A 10,000-nucleotide genomic window follows, 5' to 3' on the forward strand; every position below is an offset into this window, starting at 1 on the left:
AAGAAGTGTGAAAGGCTGAGGAGGAAGGAGTGAATATGAGGGGACGACCAAGGATGAGATGGATCGATGGGGTAAAAGGGGCATTGGTAAAGAGGGGAATGTCTGTTGAGAAAGGAAGAGAGAAGACGGATGATAGGGGTGATTGGAGAATGGTTGTGTATGGATGATGCTATGATTCATGGAAGGGAGTGGGTGGGGGATGGGGGTGAGGGAGTATGTGTGAATGATATTTTGACGCAGCCCGAGGGGATTTCTCCCCGTCTTCTCTTTTTCTCCATGGGGGGACGAAGAGGGGGGGGGTCGCCAATTAAATGAAGCGGCCTTGCTGTGGATGTGCTATGTCTTTCTACATTGCTCTGACCCGGGGCAGTGCGCGAGATGAACGAAAATATATAAATACATACAAACATAAGTTTTTCATATTGGATTAAACCCAATGATACATTCAAATTAACAAATATCCGTTACGCGGCCATATCTAAATTTCTCACTAACGGTTCTTCCGTCTGAGTTCACATTACTTTATATTAATTACTAAGGATAACGTAACTGCATATTTCTTTTATAATTTCTGTATATATTCATAACAATGAATGGTATGATATAAAACCAAAGGAAATATAGGTAACATGAACTTAATTATTATCTGCTCAATGTTGTTCTCTAAATGACTATTGATTGATTTTTTAGGTCTTCGGACAGAGTGCTGAAATAAAATGGTAACTGGTAACTCAAATCTTTTCAACGAAGGTGTTTGGGAAGGACTTATAAAAAAAGAAAAAATAACAAATAAAGAAAAAGATGATGATGATGATAAATAATAATAATAATAATAATAATAATAATAATAATAATAATAATTATAATAACAATAATAATAATAATAATAATAACAATAATAATAATGATAATAATAATAATAATAATTAATAATAATAATAATAATAACGATAATAATGATAATAATAATAGTAATAATAATAATAGTTATAATAATATTGATAATAATAATAATAATAATGACAAAAATAATGTTAAATGATCAAAACAAATGTAGATTTCTCGAATGATAAGACATCTTAATGTTGATGTAATGACGTCATGTCGTTTCCATCGCAATGACTTCGTTACTGATTTCTCTCAACCCAACTTTATCAATCCAATGATTTTCATGAAAATAACGTTGCTATAAACGCATTTTTGTGTATAAAAACTAATAATAATAGTAAATTACAGATTGATAGTCATCTAAATACTTTTTTATCTTGATTTTGTCCACTATGAATTCAAATATTAGCTACTTTCTATCAGGAATATATCATTTTCATAATTAATGAGACATTTATTCTATAATGTAATGCAATAATTCTAACGCATTACCAGTTGAATTTTGATGAAAAGTAACATGATTGTAAACTATTTGGTAAAAACAAAAATTATTCTACCTCCATATTCCCTTATTCTGTCGCCTATAAATTTTTGCATTTATTTTTAAGCCTTCTACATAAGGTTACACGACATTATAATCTAGAAAAAATAATATTATTTAAAAAAAACACCATTTTCATTACATACACAAACACACATACACACGCGCACACACACACACACACACACACACACACACACACATATATATATATATATATATATATATATATATATATATATATATATATACATATACTACTTTCTTACTGAAATGCACAATTAACACTATAGGAGAAAAAATATCAACAAAAACATAAATATATAAGAAAAAAAGTGCTAAGACCATGTCAATTTGCTGTACAACGGAGCTCCCCGAGTACTCCGGGCACAGGTGCTCCTCGGGTTGCTCGTTTTACTTACTGTCACCGTAAAGAGTAGTTCATCAACTTACCTGAAACAAACAAAAAAGTATATTAGTATTGAGGAACATATGGGAACATAATCATTCAAACATGCATTCACTGGAGGTGTGTGTGTGTGTGTGTGTGTGTGTGTGTGTGTGTGTGTGTGTGTGTGTGTGTGTGTGTGTGTGTGTGTATGTGTGAGATTCACCATGGTCTTGAATCACGTGTTGGACCCGTGATCGACAGCTATCTCCCTCCCAGAAGAGAGAACAGAGCTCATATATGACCGTGTGTGGTGTGTGTGTGTGTGTGTGTGTGTGCGTGCGTGCGTGCGTGCGTGCGTGTGTGTGTGTGTGTGTGCGTGCGTGCGTGCGTGCGTGCGTGTGTGTGTGTGTGTGTGTGTGTGTTTGTGATTGTGTGTGTGCGTACACTCGCGAGATCTCATATTATATATATATATATATATATATATATATATATATATATATATATATATACATATATATATACTGGTTTTTATACACCGAAAGTTGAATCGAACCCACTTAAAAAAAAAAGAAAAAAAAAAAGTCGGGGACATCATTCCCTCAATCGACCTCTCCCCCTCTCCCCCCCTTTCCCCCCTCTCCCCCGGACCCATTCCGGGTAGTCGCTGTGCCCTTCCCCCCGGAGTCGTAGGCCCGAAACCCACGGGTCATTAGCCAGCTGGCCCGGACCACCAAGCCCAGGTGGTCACGTGATTCCATTCCGAGCTTTTACTGTCACCTTGTCATTGTTGTTGTTGTTATTGTTGTTGTCATTGTTGTTGTTTTCCTTCCTTCCTGAAGTGGCTACTTAGATATGTGCACAATGTCTATGTGGATCCCCACATCTACAATGTTCACACACGTACACACATGTACACACATATGCACACCATGTACACATATGTACACATCATATACACACATATGCACACCATGTGCACACGTACAGACACATGTACACACACATGCACACCATGTCCGCACATGTACACATATGTACACACATGTAAACACATTCTTGATGTCTCGCGTGCAGAAGTTGTAATACTCAGGTTGTTGTGGTGACAATGGTGGCGTGGTGACAGTTATGATAATGGTGTTTGAGGCGGTTTGAATGCCCCAATGAGAATATTGTGAATTCGAGTTGTCTGTGAAGTAACATGAGAACAGAAAAAAATATTTGCGAATAATAGGCCAGAAATAGGAAAGTTAGTCTACGCACTACAGTATATGATAATAATGCGTGTAATATATATATATATATATATATATATATATATATATATATATATATTAGAAAGGTATAATGTAGTGGCACATTTGTAAAATGAGACTTATTAACCCACTGCCTGAGAACGAGATAAGATGGAAATAAAATCTGTATATTTCGACCATTACCTGTGGTCCTCTTCAGCATATATATATATATATATATATATATATATATATATATATGTATGTATGTATACATATATATATATATATATATATATATATATATATATATATATATATATATACACAGACATATATATGTATATATTTTTTTCGTGGTACACATGGTCCACAACCCTTTGTGCAACTCATCCCTTCCGCCGCCGCCTCTGACAGCAAAGGGGACGGACGCTGGTGCGTTGTGGAAGCAGAGTAGTCCATTACATAATATGCAATCAACCTCCTCGCCTAAGTACATTTGCCTCACTCCCGCGCATTCAGAAGCTGTACAATTTGTACATTATGTACCATTTGCATGATGGGAAATGTACCAGAGCGGACATCCGAAACTGACCCATCGTATATCGAAACGACGCGAATACATTTTTGGCTGTGAAGTATCTCACATGTCAGTGTATTTATAATACTTTCTTTATAGATGAAGCAATAATTTTGTACAGAAAAAAAATCAAAACATATATTTATTTAAGAATGAACTGGCTCTCAGAATGTACGCACAGTTCCTCACAGGACATCTGCCCCGCGGACAATCTCTCACCACAAGTTAGGTGAGGTTATTCTAGGTTATGTTAATAAATGTATGCCACAAAAAACATTATGCTGTAACGAAAATATACTTTGCTGGAGGTGATGCTGTTTTTATATTAATAACAAAATTTGTGTATTAGTAGACTTAGTGCCTATCTATACTTTGAAAATATATTTGTTGATCAAATGTCCGCCCAGTGGACAACTGTCCTACATTCCTCTCAGGAAGACGCGATGACTCAGCTACTTTCTTCAACCTTGAGTCGAACTCCATAACTCTTGTTCGGACGAACTCATACAACAGAAGTTCGTGAAACACACAACAAACTGAGGGAGAGGTGGGTGGAGGAAGGGAGTTGTGGTGAAATGTCCCACTTGTCCCATCGGTACTCCTTGACAAGATACTCTTAGTAATCAGCTTCTTTGTTATGAAAAAAAACTCCAAGACTTTATTCTAACACCAAACGATTCTATTCAGCTTACGTCAACGTCGAAGACGTTAAGTATCGCCAATGACGTACTCGACAAGCGCCCATTTTGTAAGATGGGCTCTCTGGCTGGCAGAAGCATCCAGAGCCCATCTTCCAAAATTGCCCTTTTGAATCCCCTAAAGGCAAAAACCCAATAAAAGGCCCATCTCGTACACCTGTTAAGGAAGAGCACACACCATGAGGCACTTCGCCTCCACCTGATGCCGTGGATTTGCATTTCTTATGGCTTCGGGAGCCTCATTCATCGGAGTGGCTCCAAGGCGTCTGTATTAGCTCCTTCCAAGCAAGAGTCACATCTCAACCGAAACAAATGGCCTGGCCCTTGTCACAACAAAACCCTGTATACCAAGGTTAAATCTAACCTCTACTGACACACAAACGGTACCTCACGAGCTTAGATATCCTGTATAATACGATTAGATCAAAACACGGGGGTCGGTTAGGATAAGACTCTCCGTTTGAGCTGAATAAAATTGCCCAGCGCCCTCGTGGATAAAAGACCTTTGTCTCTTCGCTGCGGTGGCTGTCTTTACATACTTCATTCCGGCTAATTACACACACACACACACACACACATATATATATATATATATATATATATATATATATATATATATATATATATATATATATATATATATATATATATGTATATATTATTAGGTCAAGACGCTCACAATCAACCTCAGGCCTCTGCACTTCGACGACGTAGTGAAGGTGTTATTAATAGCGATATGTGGCGACCCTTCTTCCATCCTCAACACACACATATGGGGCTTCGTATGTGTGTGTGTGTGTGTGTGTGTGTGTGTGTGTGTGTGTGTGTGTGTGTGTGTGTGTGTGTGTGTGTGTGTGTGTGTGTGTGTGTGTGTGTGTGTGTGTGTGTGTGATTCACCGCGGTCTTGAACCACGTGTTGAACTCGTGATCGACAACTATTATTACCCTCCCGGATGAGAGCTCATATATGGTCTGATTGTTGGGTAATGATGCGTCCTTACGCGCATGCGCGCGCACACACACACACACACACACGTTGCCCACTAGAGCTAAGGTAACGGCTTACAATGGTGAGGAGCCTACACCAGGAGGCGCTGAGTAGCTGCGGCCGAAGCCGTCACCTTTTGCCCCATTAAGCGCTTGTACTCTCAGGGCAGGTCATCAAGAGTCACTGATGGAAATCGGAAAGAATTGCGGGATTCGAACCCCAAACTCACCCAATGCGAGACCAGGACGGTTCCGATGACGCCACTATATCATGTCTGAGCCGAGAACAAAGATGGCTTCTGTCGATATCCTCAACCCTCTTAGCTCCCTCTCTTTGATCTAGAAATACTTAGCATGCGAGCATAATCCACTGCCTCCCCTACCCATCCTCCCACCTCCTCCTCCTCCTCCTCCTTCCAGAACCGGAGATAATCCTGGAAAGACTGGAATAACTTAAATGCTGTTTTCGTTAATCTCCTTCTCCCCGGTTACGGACACTGAATATGAAACTCCTTCTTTTCCCTAACTCCCTTCCCTCACCCTCCTTAACCAAGGTCAAAATACGAGAACCGGTTACCCTAAAATTAGGTCAGGGAGTTCCCCTTGTTAGTATTATTAAAATTATACTAATGGGGGTGTCCCACCCCACAACAGTTAACGACCTCTGCTTAATGATTTGTAATTAAAAAACGCGTAAAGCTAACTGGGTATAAATGTTTGAAGTTAAACTGGTAAATTGCATGTTAAAATTTAGTTTAAGGGTATTTCAGTCTTTTGTATTTAGAGACTTTTTAAATTGATTTATTTGGCCATATATCTTTATGCAAAAATCTTATGTTTGACTTTTATATTTTTATAAAAAGCCCTTGCTTATCATACAGTATCAACGCCATCATCATCATCATCATCTCCTTCACTATCATCACAATCATTACCACCATTAATATCATCATCATCATCATCATCACTACCATTATATTTAATTCCATTTAGATCCATGAATATATATTTTGAAATAACAATTTTTGTGATTTAATGATTTCTCAAATAATTATTCTGAATCCTTTCCACCCAGAGGCGCTTTTCACCTTTCGAGTCACTTATTTAATATGTTTATCCTGTGTGCCGCCAGGCGATTTTATTCACCTGAGGGGAGGGAGGGAGGTGGGACCTTCTGGACTCTGAAGAGTCTATGAATTTCTCGTGACCCTCAGGAGGTCTTAATCGTTGTCCATCGAAGTCAACACTCGAAGTCCATCCACCCACCGATCCCCCAACGGGATCGTCGGTGGTCCCGCCGGGAAGCTCCCCCTTGTCGCGATTCCTCCGCCTCCTCCTCCTCCTCCTCCTCCTCCTCGGGTCGGGAGGTACTGTCGGGTGACTTCGTGAAGTCGTCCTTGCCGTGCAAGTCACTGCTGGAGTCAAAGAAGAACATCGACAGCGTTCTTTGGAGAAGCCCTTCGATGTCGGGGGAAGGTGGAAGGGTCGGTTTAGGTAGACTGGTGGGGTGAAGAAAGAGTGGTGATGATGTTATGAAGGGGGTGGGAGTTGTGGTAGGAAAGTGAAGGAAAGCAACGGGGAGGTGGTGGTGGTGGTATGGGGTGAATGTGGTGGTGGTATAGGGTGGTGATGGCATGGGGTGGTGGTGATGAAGGAGGAAGTGCTGGGGAAGAGGAGGTGGTGGTGGTGGTAGAAGTGGGGAGGAGGAAGTGGTGAAGAAGAAAAAGAAGAAGAAGAAGAAAACGAGGAAGAGATGGTGATGGCAGTAGAGAGGATGAGGAGATGGTGAGGATGAAGAGAATGAGGAGGTGCTTCAGAGGAAAAGGGAGAGGAGGTAGTGAAGACGAAAGGGGGTGATGAAGAAGAGGAAGAGGAGGGGGTGATGACGAGGAAGAGGAGGAGGAGGTGGTGGTAGTGGTAGGGAGGGGAGGAGCGGCCACCGGCTTCTTTTGACATACTAACGAGGCCGCATTGTCAAAATTTCTTCAAGAGCTTGCTTAGTTCGAGAGACGTCAAATCCTGCGAAGTTCTTCCTCGAAAACCTCAGAGACTCTGTTCTTGCACGTCGCTTTGAACTGGAGAACAGTCGATCTCCATGTTCTCCCAGAAACAGTCCTTCGCGGGTCTTAGAGAGAGAGAGAGAGAGAGAGAGAGAGAGAGAGAGAGAGAGAGAGAGAGAGAGAGAGAGAGAGAGAGAGAGAGAGAGAGAGAGAGAGAGAGAGAGAGAGAGAGAGAGAGAGAGAGAGAGAGAGAGAGAGAGAGAGAGAGAGAGAGAGAGAGAGAGAGAGAGAGAGAGAGAGAGAGGAAGTGGGGGACAACACTACTGCTACAATGTTCCCTTGCGTTACTGTCCGACCGTTACTCTTTCGTTTACGTTACGGCCTAACCGTTACCTGTTGCGACACGGTCACAGTACGGCCGTTTCTCGTTACGTTACGGCCCAGTCGTTGTTTGGTCCGTTACGTAACGGTTTGCAATATTCTTTGTTGAAAGGAGGCTGCGATGCTCAGACGCTTTCGTGGAAGTTCCATTGTCCGCCGCTGGGAGAAGACGACGAAGACGATGAAAACGACGAAGAGGAGGACAAAGAAGACGACGAAGACGATCAAAACGATGAGGACAAAAGGCAACAACGACGAAGAAGAGGACAAAGAAGATGACGAAGACGACGAAATCGACGAAGACATAGACGACAACGACGAAGACGGGGTCAAAGAAAATTACAAAGACGAAGACAAAAAAAGACAACGAAGAGAAAGACGACGAAAACGAAGACAACGACGAAGAAGAAGAAGACAAAGAAGACGACGAAAAAGAAGAGGAACGGGACGATAACGAAGAAAAAGAAGACGATGAGGAAGAAGAAGACGACGACGACGACGATGAAGACGATGAAAAAGAAGAAAACAATGACGAGAACGAAGAACAAGACGACGTCGTCCCTGTTCTCAAAGAACAATTTGCTTCACCCAACAATAACATTTCTGTTCTATTTATGTCTTCTCACTCCTTCTTTTATTTCTTCTCCTTCTCTTCTTTATCCTCTCCACAATCATCATCTCTTCTTTTCTTTCTTATTCCTCCTCCTCACCTTCTTCTTCTTCTCATCTTCCTCTCCTTCTTCTTGTTCTTCTTCTTCCTCTCCTCTACGCAAAGAGAGATAGAAAGAGAACGAGAGAAAGAGAGATGGAGAGAGAGAGAGTAAGAGAGCGAGAGAAAGAGAGAGAAAGAGAGAAAGAAGAGAGGGAAAAGAAGAGAGAAAGGAAGAGAAAGAGAGGGAGAGAGAGAGAGAGAGAGAGAGAGAGAGAGAGAGAGAGAGAGAGGGAGGAAAAGAAGAAGAATAAGAAGAAGAGAGAGAGAGATGGAGAAAGGAAGAGAGAAAAGGGAAGAGAGAAAGAGAGAGGAGAAGAGGAGAGAGAAAGAGAGAAGAACAAGAGAGAGAAAGGAAGAAAGAGAGAGAGAGAGAGAGAGAAAGGAAGAGAGAGAAGAAGAAGAGAAGAAGAGAAGAAGAAGAGAGAGAGAGAGAGAGAGAGAGAGAGAGAGAGAGAGGGGGGGGGGAAGAGAGCGAGAGAGCGAAAGAGAGAGAGAGAGCCAGAAATGACGCGTCCACTCTTGAAGGCCAAAGCGTGAACGTATGCATACTAAGCTCCGTGGAGTGCTATGCAAAATGGAGGGAGTCAGGGAGGGAGGGAGAGAGGGAGGGGGGAGAGGAGTTTGTGGGAGAGAACCTGACAACAATGGTGGGGGAGGAGGAGTGTTGGCGACGATTTAGGCAATTGAGATTTGTAAAAAGAAAAAAAAAAAAAATTAATAAACAAATAGACAAAATTCCCCGCCGACCTCTTCTCCATCTCCAACTTATGAATGCTACTTGCCCAAGCTATCCAAACACGACCAGGCTCCCTCTGGGGCCACCTCCTCACCTCTCCACCTCTGTATTGGAGAATGTTGGTGGAGTTGCGAGGGAGGGAGGGAGGGAGGGAGGGAGGGAGGGAGGGAAGGAGGGAAGGAGGGAGGGAAGGAGGGAAGGAGGGAGGGAAGGAGGGATGGAGGGAGAGCTGAGGTGGGTCAGGCTGGAAGGTATTTGCATTTTTCTACATATTTCAAAGAGCAACTAAAATAAAACAAAATAAAATAAAATAAAATGAATATGAAATATAATACAATAAAATAAAATTAAAACAAAATAAGAAATTCAATTAAAAATATAGCTAAAAATATATATATGATATACAAAAATATAAAAACTAAAAATACGTTAATGAATATTTACGTACAAATAAACAGACACACAAGTAGATATTTTCATAAATAACGAATAAAATGAAACATCCCATTACTCAATAAAAACAACGTGTAATAACCATTTCGCTTTTTCGCATGTTGGGAATACAGTAGTCACGGGACTGAAATAACTACAGCATAGACAATATTGTATTCACAAAATGCAGCCAATTTACCTTCATCAAGAACCAGCCCAGTCGCGCCCAGTTCAATGTATATACATCAGTTTCAGACCGCTTCAGTCTGCTTCACGTTCGTTTCAGTCTATTTCATTTCAGTTCGATTCCGTGAACGATTCTAAGTGAAACTGTACTCTTCGTTTCATTAATGAGCGAAAATGTTTCAGCACGCTTCAGTTCGCTTCAGGAAGGTTTAATGTTTTCTGCTTAACTTAAT

This window comes from Oratosquilla oratoria, chromosome 41 (assembly GCF_046742065.1).
Source record: "Oratosquilla oratoria isolate Oo_2021 chromosome 41, ASM4674206v1, whole genome shotgun sequence".
Taxonomy (NCBI): Eukaryota; Metazoa; Arthropoda; class Malacostraca; order Stomatopoda; family Squillidae; genus Oratosquilla; species Oratosquilla oratoria.